This window comes from Nyctereutes procyonoides, unplaced genomic scaffold, assembly GCF_905146905.1.
Source record: "Nyctereutes procyonoides isolate TBG_1078 unplaced genomic scaffold, NYPRO_anot_genome, whole genome shotgun sequence".
Lineage (NCBI taxonomy): Eukaryota > Metazoa > Chordata > Mammalia > Carnivora > Canidae > Nyctereutes > Nyctereutes procyonoides.
Window position 1 is genome coordinate 12711004 of NW_026575082.1, and position 14515 is coordinate 12725518.

The window sequence follows — 14515 nt, forward strand, 5'->3', positions numbered from 1 at the left end:
ATTCTCTGCCCCAGAGAAACCCATCTGCCCTGCACAGGGTAGCTGCAAAAGCACTCTCTCTCTTCTTTGCTACAATGTTGAAGGTAAAGAAAATAAAACACACTAACCAACAGCCACATTGTGGCCCGCTGTATGTGGAAAACCTCAAGTCTGATTCTAAGAAGGAGAATATGCCCAGATGGATGAAGAATTTTCTCTTCCAACTCTTTAGAAGGAGCATAAATTTGGACCTCCCCACCCCTGGGCTCCCCACCTCTTTGGAGGCAGCCTGGAACAAAGAACCTGGCTTGGCTTTGGGCTCCTCCCTAAACATCCTTCTGTTCCTTTATAAGGAACAGAGTTGAAAGCCTGGCTTGGATGATGGTATGTGGGAAGATTATATAAAGAGCCAAAAAAAAAAAAAAAAAACCTTTTGCATATTAAGAGCAAAGCTTACAAATCTGAGCATGATTTTACAGTTAGTACTAGTGAAAAGACCTAAGAATATCAGATGAGGAAAAGATCAGGAAAGTTTTCACCTCCCTGGAAGAAATGCCTTCTGGCTACTGTAGGTTCCAGCGCTAGAGCATGAGAGGCACAAGGTAGGACTTGACTCTCTTCTCTCTCCTCTCCCCTGAGTTGACTCTCAGAAGAGAGATTGCAGTAGAAATCCCCAGGGATCATTTGGGGGTGGATGCAGATCCTAGGTAGGAAGCTTGTTGCCTGGAAGGTCTCTTGTCTCTTAGGAGGCACGGGGTGCAGCATCTAACTTGGCATGCTCCGTCAGCCAGGTGGGGCAGCTGAGGGTGCAGCCCAAGGGCATCAACCTGAGATGGATGCAGGCTGAACTGGTACAGGAGAGCTTGACAGAGGTGATAAAACCAACTAGGAATGATAACAGCTCTGGGCACTTAAGCAGCCCCCCACTGTGGTCATCCTTCCCTCATATCTTTTTTTAGTGTTTTTAAAAATTTATGTGAGTAATCTCTATACCCATTGTGGGGCTTGAACTCACAATCTTGAAATCAAGTCACACACTCTTCTGACCCAATCAGCAAGGTGCCTCTTTCCCCCATATCAGTTTATTATAATATTTCCTTTTGCATCCAGATGCAACCTGGGAAGAGTGGAAACAGGAGATAACACCTAAAGTTCTGAGTAATGGACCCAAAGTAACTACATTTTAAAACCTGAGAAACTCTGACTCCTTTCATGGACAAGGTCAGGCATTTTCAGCAAGAATGGGGTTTGAGAGCAAGATGAGATTAGGTACAAAAAATGAAGTTACATATTTGTGCATCATTTGTACAAAGCAGTAAATTTCAAGCCCAATTTACTTGCAGTGTTAAAAACAGAAAACAGAACAGATATAGCTCTGTGGAGTTACTTGGGGGAAATGATACATATATGCAAATACTTGTAAATTTCCTTAATACTTTATAACTCACATAAACTCATTCAATACACTTTATTCCCTTTTAATATCACTGTATAACCATAATTACCACATAATACCACCACTCCCATTTGGTCTGATTCTTTATAGGGTATCCAGTTAGCTTCAAGGTACCCATGAGTTTTCATTTTCTGAAGGGAATGAATGATGCTGGATCCGTAGGCCCCAAGTAAACCATTAGTAATATCCTAAAGGATTTGCAAGTGATGTTGAGGGATATTCAAAATTATTAAACACCAAGTAAGTTCCTTTACAATAACTACACAGCATTCCATTATGCAAGTTATATGTGTACTTTTTGAAGAAAAAAACTTAGGGAATGCAATAAAATAATTGTCTTTAAAAACAGCTGAAAAGTATACAAATGGACCTGCTAATATGTAAAGCTGAACTAAAAGCATCGCCTTTAGTCTTCAACAGGCGGCTCACTAATTATTAATTTAGCAGTGGTTCGATATAATAAAGACACACAAACTCAAGCCTCCCTTCTCAAAATAGGTTCAAGTCTGCCAGAGAAATTCTCAGCACTTCTATTGCTCTCTCCACCCAGAGCATGTGTTAAAGCATGACTCTGCTCAAATAGCACGTTCTATTTTTGAGTCTCTCAAAAGACTGAGGCATCTTAGTGTTTTCTAGTTGTTTGTCCATTTATGGCTATTTCAAGAGCAATTTAAGAAAGGCAAACCAAATCTTTGCTACTGGAACGTCATCTTTTGGGTCTATTTAGGTTTGTTCTTTGATGCACACTAGTAATGTCCTGCCACTTCTCTTCAGGATAATTATTAGAGCACAAGGTGGGATCCAAACCCCCCACATCTGTATCATTCTGTTGAACAATATCTCTGTGTTCAACCTTGAAGGGATACTGGTCACTTAAGATGCTTCCTACAGCCACATTCACTGGACTTAAGGTTTTATCACATGTTCACACACATACACAGTCTAATTAAGTTTTTAAAAAATGGCAAACGTAGAAAAAAATCATAGTTGGAGCCATTTCTTGGGAAATTTACATCATCATCTTTAGACATTCTGTGTCCCCCCCCCAAAAAAAATAGGTTGCTTTATAATCAACCTCTGCTATTATTGACAAATTTGCCTAATAATACCAATTCCAAAACTTTCTTAACCAAGACAAAAAAACATTATTTTGGTTGCTCTATAATTTTGGACAAAATTAATTCAGTGCTGACTAAAACTTTGTAATATTAACTTAAAATAAGAAAGTTAATTCTCTTTTAAAACTTTTCCCCCTAATTATCAAGAATAGCCTGAGGTTTGTTCTTTCCATGAAATATTAATATTTTCCATTGACTTTTTTCCTCATTTTGGAATGACTAATAAGTACTCTGTATTTTTCAAATAGTTTAGTCTGAAACCTACCTTCTGAGTTCTAAAAATTAATGGCTTTTAGAAAATAGTGGACCCTGGAAAAGGAGAAATGATATTCTCAGCAGGTACAAGCAGCTTAAGTTGAGGGCACATCGTTAGATAGGCCTGTGATTATTGCCTGTAGAGCAACAAACACCCAGAAAGTACATTAATTTTCTGTTCCTGCTGCAATAAATTACCTCAAATTTAGTGGCTTAGAGTAACACACTTTTGTTATCTTATAGTTCTATAAATTAGATATCTGATATGGGTCTCCCAGGGCAGAAATCCAGATTTAAGCAGGGCCACACTTGTTCCTGGGGGCTCTGGAGGAGAATTCATTTCCTTGCATTTTCTGGTTTCTAGGGGCTGCCTGAATAGTTTGGCTCATGGCCCCCACTTTCCATCTTCAAAGCCACCGTTACTGTATCTCTATGACCATTCTTCCCTAGTTACATCTGCCTCTAATTCTGAACTCTGCCTCCTTTTCCACTTTTAATCATCGCAATTACACTGGATTCACCTGGTGAGTCCAGGCTACTCTATCTTAAATTCAGCTGATCAGCGACCTTAACTCCATCTTCTTAATATCTTAATTAATATCTTAGTTACATATATACATATATATAGACCATCAGTATTTTTCAGGTACTGGGTCATCTACTAGTTACCATATAATGGAATCCAAGCTGCCAAATCAGATACCTACAGGTACTTAATATTCTTATTGTACTAATCTTCCTATTGCAACCTTTTAAAACGTATCCAGATTTGGTAAGCAAATAGAGGGAATCCTGTAGATAAATAAAATAGAAACAAGCAGATCATTTTAAAATAAAGGACACGGTGGGGGATGGTCTAGATAGGTGATAGGAATTAAGGAGGGCACTTGCTGTGATGAGCACTGGGTGTTGTATGTAAGTGATGAATCATGGACTTCTACTCCTGAAACCAATATTGCACTGTATGTTAACTAAGTAAAATTTAAGTTTGAAAAAATTAAAAAAGAAAATGAAATAAAGGACGTAGCTATAATATAGCCATGCAACCCAAAGCCAGATGTATCTGCGACCTCTGTTTTTACCAGAAGTTTTCATAGAGACTCCAGCTCCAGTTTCAATTTCTCCTTTCTTTCCCTTCTCCTCATGATGCTCATTTTGCTTAGTATATTTCTGTGGGTATGTTTGATCCTTTAAAATATGTAATGTCTTTATTTCCATGAATGTTAACTATGTGATTATATTCTGCTTCTGATTTTTATCGTATTCAATACAATATTTTAAAAATCTGTCCCCGTTGCCCTATGTCCATGTCATTAGTTACTTCCAACTGTTTTGTGTTATTCCATAGCTTGTATCCATCCTATTTATTTATTCTTTTTCTTTGTTTGGAAGACTATGTTGCTTTCCATTATTCTGACACTTAGCATAGGTTTCTCTGGTTATATACAAGGGGTGAGGGGTGGGGATTATGTGCAAAGAGCAATCTTTATTTCACTAAACCCTAACATTTATGCTTCACCCCGAGGAGCCACTCTGGGATAGGTTCTTACCAGCAGTGCACAGGGGTCCCTGTGACCCATATTCTAGCTTACACGTGGTATCCAGAGACTCATCAAATAGCAACGCTCCATTCAGAAGTGGTGAGAATGACTGTCTCCTCGACTTTGTGTCACTTGCTTGAGCCAAGAGGCTCACAATCCTCTCGTAAATACAGTTCCAACAGCTTGGACCTCATTCCTGTGATTAGCCTGAATCCAAGAGCCAGACTGGAATGAGACGCCATGCTACTAACTCCACTGAATCAATCTATTCTTCCCCCCACATAGCCTCCATACCCAAGCAAACTATTTTCTCTCCTGCCAATTATAGAATTAAAGCCCCATACTGATCAATAACTGTATCCAAATTGTTGGGGGAAATGTTGGACCACCCCCTACACACACACACACACACACACACACACATATACACACATGCCAACTCCACACCCGCCAATGCTCACAGACAGCAGGGTGTGTGCTGCAGCTCAGCCAGCAAAATGCCATTTCTTATGCTTGTTCGTATACAAATATGAAGATATGAGAAAATTTCATTCCAAGACCTTTATAGCTCAATAACATACATCCTATTTTAGCCTCAAAACTGTGAAACAAATCAGGTTTGTGAGATCATAAGATTAATCAGCCTTAAACATGCCATAAATATTTTGAGCTAGCTTCTCACCCTAACATTAATCATGAAGTGAGAATATTCCCATTTTAAGTATGCAGATAATGCTACAGCACATTGTTTCATGTGCGTGCATATCATACTAAAGTGTTTGGAAAAAAAAATGCACTTCTGAAAAATAAATGAATCTTAGAATAGAATAGAACTCTTCCAAAGACACCAGTTCCAGTACATCCAAGAGAATTCTCATATTTTACCAATTTATATTTTAGGATCTTTTTACCATTTACGAAACATCTTTATTTAAATAATGTCTCTGGTTCTTCACAACTCCCCGGAGGCTAGATACTATCATTATCTCAACTGAAGTGACTTGCCCAAGGTTACCAGGCCTAGAATGAAGAAATTAAGACTCAAACACTAACCAAAATCTTCTAAATAAAAAAGAATCCACACTCTTTCAAAAGGAACCTTTTTTAAAAAACCAAAAGGAACCTTTTTAAAAAACCTATGTGATTTTATAACAGTTACGTCTAAACATTTTGTATAGCCCTTGCTTTGTACTTCCTCCATGTAATAACGAATAACTTAGGTAACCATTTAATACTTTTTCTTCTGGATATTAAATTTCAAAACCCAAAATATGCTTTAGGCAATATTTTTATGCCTCTCTAATTTTTTATTTATTCTTCAATTTTTTTTATTCACTTTGCTCCATTCCTCACTCCTCTAAACTTATAAAGGACAAAACCAGTAGACTTACCAGATTTAAAACCTGAAACCTTAATTTTGTTTTAAACATTTTTAACAGCCTTATTGAGGTATAACTGATCACAAATAAGTGCACAATTTAATATGTACAATTTGATGAGTATGGACATATGCAAATACCTGCGATAATGTCACCAGAATCAAGGTAATAAACAAATCTAACCGTTCCCAAAATTTCTGTGTGCCTCTGGCTTTTAGTTACTTTTTTGTGGTAAGAACACAACATGAGATTCAGCCTCTTAAAAAACTTTGAAGTACGCAACACTGTCTTGTTAACTCAAGGCATTGTGTTGTATATATGGCAGATTTCTAGAATTTATTCATCTTGTGCAACTGAACCTTTATACCAAGTGAACAACTCATGTCTTCCTTCCCTCCCCCCATACCCACTATTATATTATCTGTTTATTTGAGTTTGATTATTTTAGATACTTCATATAACTGGAATCGTGCAGTATTATCCCTCTATGACTGGCTCTTGCACTCAGTGTAATGTCCTCCAGGTTCGCCCATGTTGTTGAAAATGACAGGATTTCCATCTTCTTTTTTTATTTTAAGTATAACATTTCATTTTGTTTAGTTTTTGTTAACTCCACTCTATGAATGACAACCGGGGAAACAGAATGTAATGTTATTGTGCACATGACTATAAACAGCACATCTGTCTTTACTTAAAAATGTATGTTTTCCATCATGTGCTTTTCCTTTCTCTAAACAAATTATAGATTTATCCTTCATGCCCCATCCACCAGGTGATGATAATCCCTCTTGACAATATCTGACCTTCCAGGAAATTCTGCTCTCCCTCCCGGCCTGCTTCTCTATTAAGATTCTCATGTTCTAGATCATGAGTCACAGACAACAGCCACAGAGTCAAATCCAACTCACCATCTGCTTTTGTAAATAAAACTTTATTGGAACATGGCTACATCCGTTGTATATGAATCGCCTATGGTTGCTTTCCCTCTACAGCAACAGACATGAGTACTTGCTATAGAGACCACATGGCCCAAAGAGCTGAAACTATTTACTACTTAGCCCTTCCTGGGAAAAGCTTGCTGGCCAGCTCTTGCTGTAGACCAACGCTTGCAGCAGATACACCTGTGCAGTGATTTTAAAATATAAGTGCTCAAGCCTCACACCCAGGAGTTCTACTTCATTAGGCCTGGAGCAGGCTGTAGATACACTGACCACTACATAGTCTGAATACTGACCAAGTTCCAGGGGAGACTATGATGCACACACCTCATAAAGGCAGTTGTGGAAACTTGGCCTCGGCATCCCTAGTCCACAGGAGGCTCTTCTCTGCAACAAACACACTGTCTCCTGAGCTATCGGCCCTGAGCACAGGACAGAGGGCAATTCTGACACATAGCATTCAAGAGGCACCTGTCTGTTCCTGGTGCTCCTGTGGAAATCGTATGTTCCTTCTCTGCCTAACTGACACCCCTCCCCTCAGTAAAGGGGCCCTGAGTGTGCTTGCAGAAATCATTCCTCCCAACCTTTCATCCGGATGGTTCCAGGAATAGACATCTGAGTCAAGCCTGGCCCCTTAGGCCATCCTGTCCCCCATAACTGAGATGATGTGTCACCCAGCCAGCCCAGCTCATCTCAGGTCACTGACTCAGCCACTAAAGACAAGCTGATTGCCTACTGTATGGGTCCCCTACTACCACTCTAACAAATTCGCATCAAGATGGCAGCTTAAAACAGCACATATGCATTACCTCCTCATCTTTGTAGGTCAGGAATCTGGTGAGCTCAGCTGGGTCTCTGCTTAGAGATTCATGAGCCCAAATTCAGGTGTTCACAGGGATGCATTCTTCCAAGAGGCTCCGGGGAGGATCAATTACCTCCTTCGTGCAGGTTGGTGTCAGAATTCAGGTGTTTGTGGCTCTAGGACTGAGGTCCCATTTCCTTGCTGACTGTTGGCAGAAGGCTATTCTCAGCTTCTAGAGGCCACCCATCTTCTAGACCAAGAGCTGCTCATAGCCATCCTGCACTCACCCCCTACAAGAGGGACCTTTTATGGATGACATACCTGCCCTGTAACCATGTCTGTGCCTTACCTATCACTTGCTTCATCTATTTTTGTGCAACTATACCATTTTTTATTTATTTGATACTGAATTTAACTTTATTTGTGCAGTTATTTAAATCTTTCGAGATGAAACACATACACACAGGCACAATTTTTTTTTTAGAGGGAGATTCTTGAACTTGTTCAACCCAAAGACATGGTGTGTGCTCAGAATATGCTGGACTCCTTTTGGGAAACTAAGTATATGAATCACTCAGGCCTTGCACCTAAAAGCAACAGACTCCTAGTATTATGCTGCATATTGAACAGCAGGCCAGTAGCACCAAAGTTGCTGTCCTAGGAATTGTATCGGGCTCCACCTGGATCCTCCTATTCACATGACGAGATTACATGTATGACTTCATTTCCGTGTTCTTCCCAACTGGCGCCATTTTGTTCCTCATGACAACAGCAGGCACAGGGGGGCTCTGAGGAAAGAAAACAGAAAGATGACCTTGTTTGCTGCTGCTGCTGCTGCTAGGAATCTATCCCACATCAAGATTTGGTTCCTTAATTTTCAGGAGATTAAGAATTGAGTGGTTTGCTGACTAGTATTTCAGCCTGCTGATTGGAATTTCAGTTCTTGATTGGAGGGGGAGTGCCTATGGAGGGAGGATGTTTGGAGACTGGGAAGGACAATGTCACCGAAGGGGGAAAAAAAAAAAAAACCTGTTTGCTGCGGAAGTTCTATTATGAGGAGTTGCCTGTGGCAGTTCTCGGTGTTTTTGCTGGGGAGCTGACAGCTTTTACTGATACTGTCTCCATGCACTGGTTATCGCCTGTGCCCTGTGCATACTGTTCTCTGCATTCGGATAGGGTCATTTATTGCAAGTTTATTCAGGTCCTTCCAGGCTCACAACCAACATTATCTTCAAAAAGCAATGAGTGATGGTTGAGCTTTATATACTAAAAAAACCCAGAGAGAGAAATGGAACTTGACAAGCATTAGGAAATAGTCTGCCAGAAATTAAGTACTAAGGATGCCATGGCCAAGGGTGTGAAAACAGCCACAGAAGCACCCGACTGGCTGCCGAATAAAAAAGAAGCAAATGAGAAAAACGAAGGAAAAGGTGAGAGAAGGAAACAAACCAACCCTGGACTAGAAGGAAAGCAGGTCCCCATTTTCACATGCCAAAGACTCTCATTAGAAACGAAATTGCAAACCAACAGTCAGATTGTTATGAACCATGAAGAAATACACAGCAACTTGAGAAAAGGCTGCCCACAGTTTTATAAACTGTAACACAGCAAAAGCAGAGTGTGATACAAATACCATTTCCATAGGAAGGTGCTTGAGGTTTTACTTCTCACTTGTGTCCACTGACTTGAACCAGAGATTTCATAATCAACCTTGAAACATTTTCAATCAAGACACCATTATTATTTGGTGGATTGGATTCAAATGACAGAAGACAGAGGGAAAGACTAGAGCTCAATTCTGGGCTAATTTTTTTTTTTTTTCACTTTTGGTGAAAAGCAGAAAGGAAAAAGGAGCTCAGATCTCCCATTGTCCAAATGTCCCCTCCATCCCAGAACGCTACCATTTCCCTCGCTTACATAACCAGCAAACTCTCTGCCTTCTCCATGCCTAATAATAGCATCCTGCTTCCTGTTCTCAACTTGATCTGCAAACTGCTTCCCTGACAGCAGGTTTTTTTTTTCCCCCCAGGGAAAGCCCAATACCACTGACATTTAGAGAAGCAATCTAAAGAATTTCAGTAGTAGAGGAAATATATATTTCCCATCCAAATCAGGTAATACCCTGGAATTAAGATAACACCAAGGGCTATAGAAAAAGAGAGAAATAGAGAAGGTGATGAAAGAAGGAAAATCGTATTTAAAAAAATTATTTGTGTTTGCGTTTTTTACTGTGAGGTTTAATGACTTATGTTGAACTGTCAGAGAAATTTTTGAGTAAATCCAACCTTTATTATGGGTTTTCCTCTCTAAACAATGTATATTTGATTTCAACCCTGCAAGTTCAGGCTATCTGACAACACACAGGTATAGATTAGGAACTCCCTGAGTCTGATTGGCAGGCCCCCAAAGAGAGCATTATATAGAATAAACACGCTTCCACTTCAGAATTTTAATTCTGGATCTTAATTAAGTGACTTAACTCTACTTCTGAAACAAGCCGTAAACCTCTGAGGAATTATAGGTGTTCAAAATTGCTCAAAATTGAAGTATGATGTTTGTAGTTTCTGAGGGACGTCCTTAACAGGTTACCAGAGTGTCCTTGTAGTAAATTTTATGGAACTGCCTCCCCCAGGAAGCACCGCACTCCTGAGATATTTGTTCCCCTCTCAGCTAACCTGTGAATGGAGCACAGCTGCCCCCTTCCGGGGTCACGGATGAAGTAATAAGCATCTGATCCAAGCCTGGCCCTCAGAGGCCTGCCCTGTGATTGTTCAAACTCCAAGGAAGATAAGCAAGCAAGCCTCTCCCTCCCAGGTCCCACCCTGGGAAGGCTTGTAAGACGCCAGCAGTTAAGGTTTTTTGTTATGTGAGAAGTCACATATGAAGAAGAAAACAGAGCTTATACAAAGCAGAGCTGAGCCAATGGAGAGAGAATCCTGACAGCATTAAGGGCCTGGGCTGGGTTTCTGGCACTTGATGTTCTCTGGATTCTGTGAACTAACAAATTCCTTTCATTGAGTTGAAACCAAGTGCATTTGTGTTTCTTTCACTAAAATAACCTAAGAGGTACAGACTAGCACATATATGGCCTTGACAAAACATTAAAGCTGAAAATAAAAGGATTTGGGACATGTTTACAGGTTAGATGCGTCCTTATTTAGAGGTAGGGCTTTCAGAGAAGTAATGAAGTTAAAGTGAGGTCATTAGGGTGAACCCTAATCCAATACAACTAATGTCCCTATAAAAAGGAGAAGGCTTTTGGACACAAGGACACACAGAGGGAAGAGGACATAAAGAGACACAGGAAGAAGATGGACATCCTCAAATTAGAGAGGCCTGGAGCAGATCCTCCCTCTCACCAGACCACAAAAGGAACCAGCCCTGTTGACAAGCTGATTTCAGACTCCTGGCTTCCAGAACTGCAAGGCAATGAATATTGATTGTATATGTCACACAGTTTGTGGTACTTAGCCCTAGAAAATTAACACTATGGACATTATCTATTATTTCTCCAATAGCAAGTAAGGAAACAGGACCAGAGAGGTAAGCCTGCCTACTGTTGACGGTTTCAATCAACGTTGAAAGAGCTACGGTTCCAGTCCAAGACGGCGCGTAGGAAGACCCTGGGCTCACCCCCTCCACGAACACACTGAATTTTACCTGTTCATAAAGCAGTTTCTCTTCAAGAAGAAATGAGGGCTGACGAAACAGCTCTTCAAAACAAAAGATAGAACGGCAAAAGAGAAAGGCAGGAGAGATGAGACAGGGTAATGTTGAAAGAGCTAGAATCTGAATGCACACTTCATAATTGATAGTTCAACATTCATTTCCATCATTTCACCCTAATTTGTAGGCCAAAGTTTTCTCGAAAACTTCAAACACACACTTTCCCCTCAGGAAGATATGGAAGATACAAGTAATACCTCTGAAAAGTAAATAAATTAGTAGAAAGAAGACAGCACAGCCTGGACACCCATATTTATAACAGCTGTCATGATATTAAGATCAAATCTTTTAGTTAAACATTCTCATTTAAAACCAATTTGCATAAATAATGAGGAGTCATTTCACAAAGAAACAGCTCAGTGAGAGAAATAAGTTACATTGGAAGGTATGCTGAACACGTCAAGAGTCCAAGCTGGGTTGCTATTGTCTACCATTACTCTGGAAAAAAAAAGGGGTGGGGGGGGGGAGGAAGAAATCTCACTCAAACTAGGGAAGCAGAGAAGTTACATTTTCTGAATTGAAGAAAAACAAATCTTGAGCAGCTCAAGAACATTTCTTTATGTCTGGATATAATTATGAAACTCTAACCCACCTGCTGTTTTGTTACTAATAAGGGACTTTATTTTTTTTCTTCCTCTGCTAACACCTACCAGCTGTATAGAAAGGTTCCATGATCTCCCACTCTTTCTGTCTGCCAGATTTTTCATATATGAATGCCCTGAAAATGTTAGCTTCACCTTGGTGTTTTAAGTGATATAATGCGTTTCTCCTACATCCTGTTTTTCACAAGATGTGTGATATATTTATATTGAAATCACCTTCCATATTCTCTAAGAATCTAATATAGTTTGAAATAAATAAAACAGCTTTTATCTGAAACCTCAACTTGTTTAATGCCCTAAAAACTATAGTGTCTCTCTACTCAAATATTTATTACATGAATATTAATTTTTAAAAATACTTTAATAAATGCTAATTATCCAAATACTTCCTATTCTATGTGAGGTTGGTTTTCTTATCGTGTAAAGCTCTACTCTACATCCTAAGAAAAGGGGAATTTGAATGTTTAAGACAAGAAGGAATAAGATTTAAATTTGGATTTTGAAATATTATATTAGAAACCATGAGAACAACATGTTAAATGTCCTTTTTTTTTTTCATGTGTAAAATAAGGAGATAGGGAATAACTTCCCTAAGGAGGTGTGATTTAAGGTGTTCCTGGAGGGATGAATAGAATTTTAACTGTGGGATACAAGAGGAAAAGGTGCTTGCTGCTGCTTTAGGAACCATAGCTCGTAAAATATTAAAGTGGAAAAGCAAAAGATGCCCATGTAGAAAACTGATGGTCTGTGGCTGAAGATCAGGATGGAAAGGTAGAAAGGAACCAGCACTTAAGAGCCTGTCCATGTTCTCCTGAACAATTTGGATTTTATTCACCAGGTGCCTTTAACCCGGAGTCCCCTAGGACCTGCAGGTCAGAAACATCATCTGGCCCCGGAGTGGAAGGTGAATTGGAGAAGAGTAAGTCTGGAAGTTGAGTCCTGCATATCTTTTTTTCTCCTGGCTCTAAAAACTCAAAAATCATTTAGAACCTCAAACATCCCTCTACCCTGGCTGCTCTTCTCCATCCACCTCTGGTCTGAATCTCTGTTGTAATACACACGAGGTAAAGTCAACACAGCAGATGCTTTCCTTCCCAATCTATACACCCTCTCCAGTCTGCCCCTTACAGTGGCCAGAGTAGGGCACGGCTAGGAATGGGAGCCGCTGGTAGGGCTGATGGGATCCTATCTCCCATAGAAGCAATTCTATTACCTAGACTGTCCTCCCAGACTTTCCAGATATGAGCAAAGGGATGTAAATAACCCAAAGGTGGAAACACCAACACCAGTAGGCTCTGGCCAAGCCCCTGCAGTGTAGTGACGGAAGTTCCAGCTGCCCAATCCCTTCATGTGCCACAGAAGCATACTGGGAACTCGCTGATTCTCCCCGCTTGTCAACACTCTTGGCCACCCAGCCAGAGCCTTTATCCCTCCTGACTCTGTCCTGGGAGTGATATCTTGCTGGGTCAGTGCCATTCCCAGAAGAGGAAGGTAGGCATCACCCAGAGAGCCCTCAGTGTGTCCTGAGCACGAGCCCTCAACTCCTTCCTCACCTACAGTGGTGCCCAGCAAGCAACTCCCTCCCTCTGGCAGGAAATGAGGACCTTCTCTTTTCTGCTTTTGCCAACCCCAGAAATTAGGCAGAAGCAAGAAGAAACTGGAGCTGTGGCTAAACTCCCGCCCTCAAGAGCTAGGCTATGCTGGATTCTAATCCCGACTCTGCCGCTCTGTGGGTACATGGTCTACAGCCAGCTTCACTGAGCTCCACAGCTTGTGTTTTGTTTTGTCTTCCTTGTGTAAAAATGGGAACAATGGTATTAACTGTAAAGAAAAGTTATCCGAGATTTATAAGAGATGATGCATATAAAGAATTCAGCACAGAGCCAGAAACAGATCATTACTGAATAGGTGTAAATAATTGATATAATGAAGCATCCCTTTTGTATCATCACACACATGTAGATACAAGGAACCACGGAGAAGGGAAAAATTCTCAAGCTGTTAATGATTATCTATTAATCTATTTAACAATAGATCTACTGCTAGTTGCTTTGTTCATGCAAATGCTGTAGAATAATTCTGCCTATTTTTCTTTCGGAGAGATCATTTAAAAAGATACTTTTTTACGTCTGAATGCAATGAAGTTCCTACAGAATATCAGCTAAATGGTAAGACATTCTTCCAATTCCCTTCATTTTCTTATTTAAGTAAATATAACAATACACTAATATTGAGCAAATAAGTTTGCATTCTATATAAAATGGGCTTTACCCCTTATTATAAAATAAAATAAAATATTTGCTATTGCAAATGCAAAAAAAAATCACAATGGGTCATACATAGTATAATGGACCCCATTGGACAAAGTGTTGGGGTGGGAAAATTCGTGATTTTTAATTTGGGGTACATAATTTACTTGTATGTTTCTTTATTTCAAACAGGACAGGAATGCCGGCCATCCTAGCATTACTGATCCCCATTTCTGATGACACTTCCGAAACTGTCTTCCCACAGTCTGCTGCCTTGTGCAACCCAACCACTTACTACAACCTTCTCCTGAGTCTAGTCTGCTTGTTGCAGAAAATCCCTGACAAGCTGATGCCACAAACTTTCTAGCACTTTTCTGGCAATCACCTGATCTATAAATTACAATCATAGGTGATCTCTTATTCCACTGAAATATTGTGAAAAACTGTTACGTAGAGGCTGTTTGAGCCCT

The 14515-nt window shown here is 40.0% G+C and overlaps 1 long non-coding RNA gene across 1 annotated transcript; it reads left to right on the plus strand.

Moving 5' to 3' along the window:
• Positions 1 to 476: 476 nt before the first annotated feature.
• Positions 477 to 13961, plus strand: LOC129514611 (uncharacterized). The gene is made up of 3 exons (XR_008665466.1): positions 477 to 581; positions 12635 to 12715; positions 13899 to 13961. It is a non-coding gene; the product is annotated as an uncharacterized LOC129514611 (long non-coding RNA).
• The last annotated feature ends 554 nt before the right edge of the window (positions 13962 to 14515 follow it).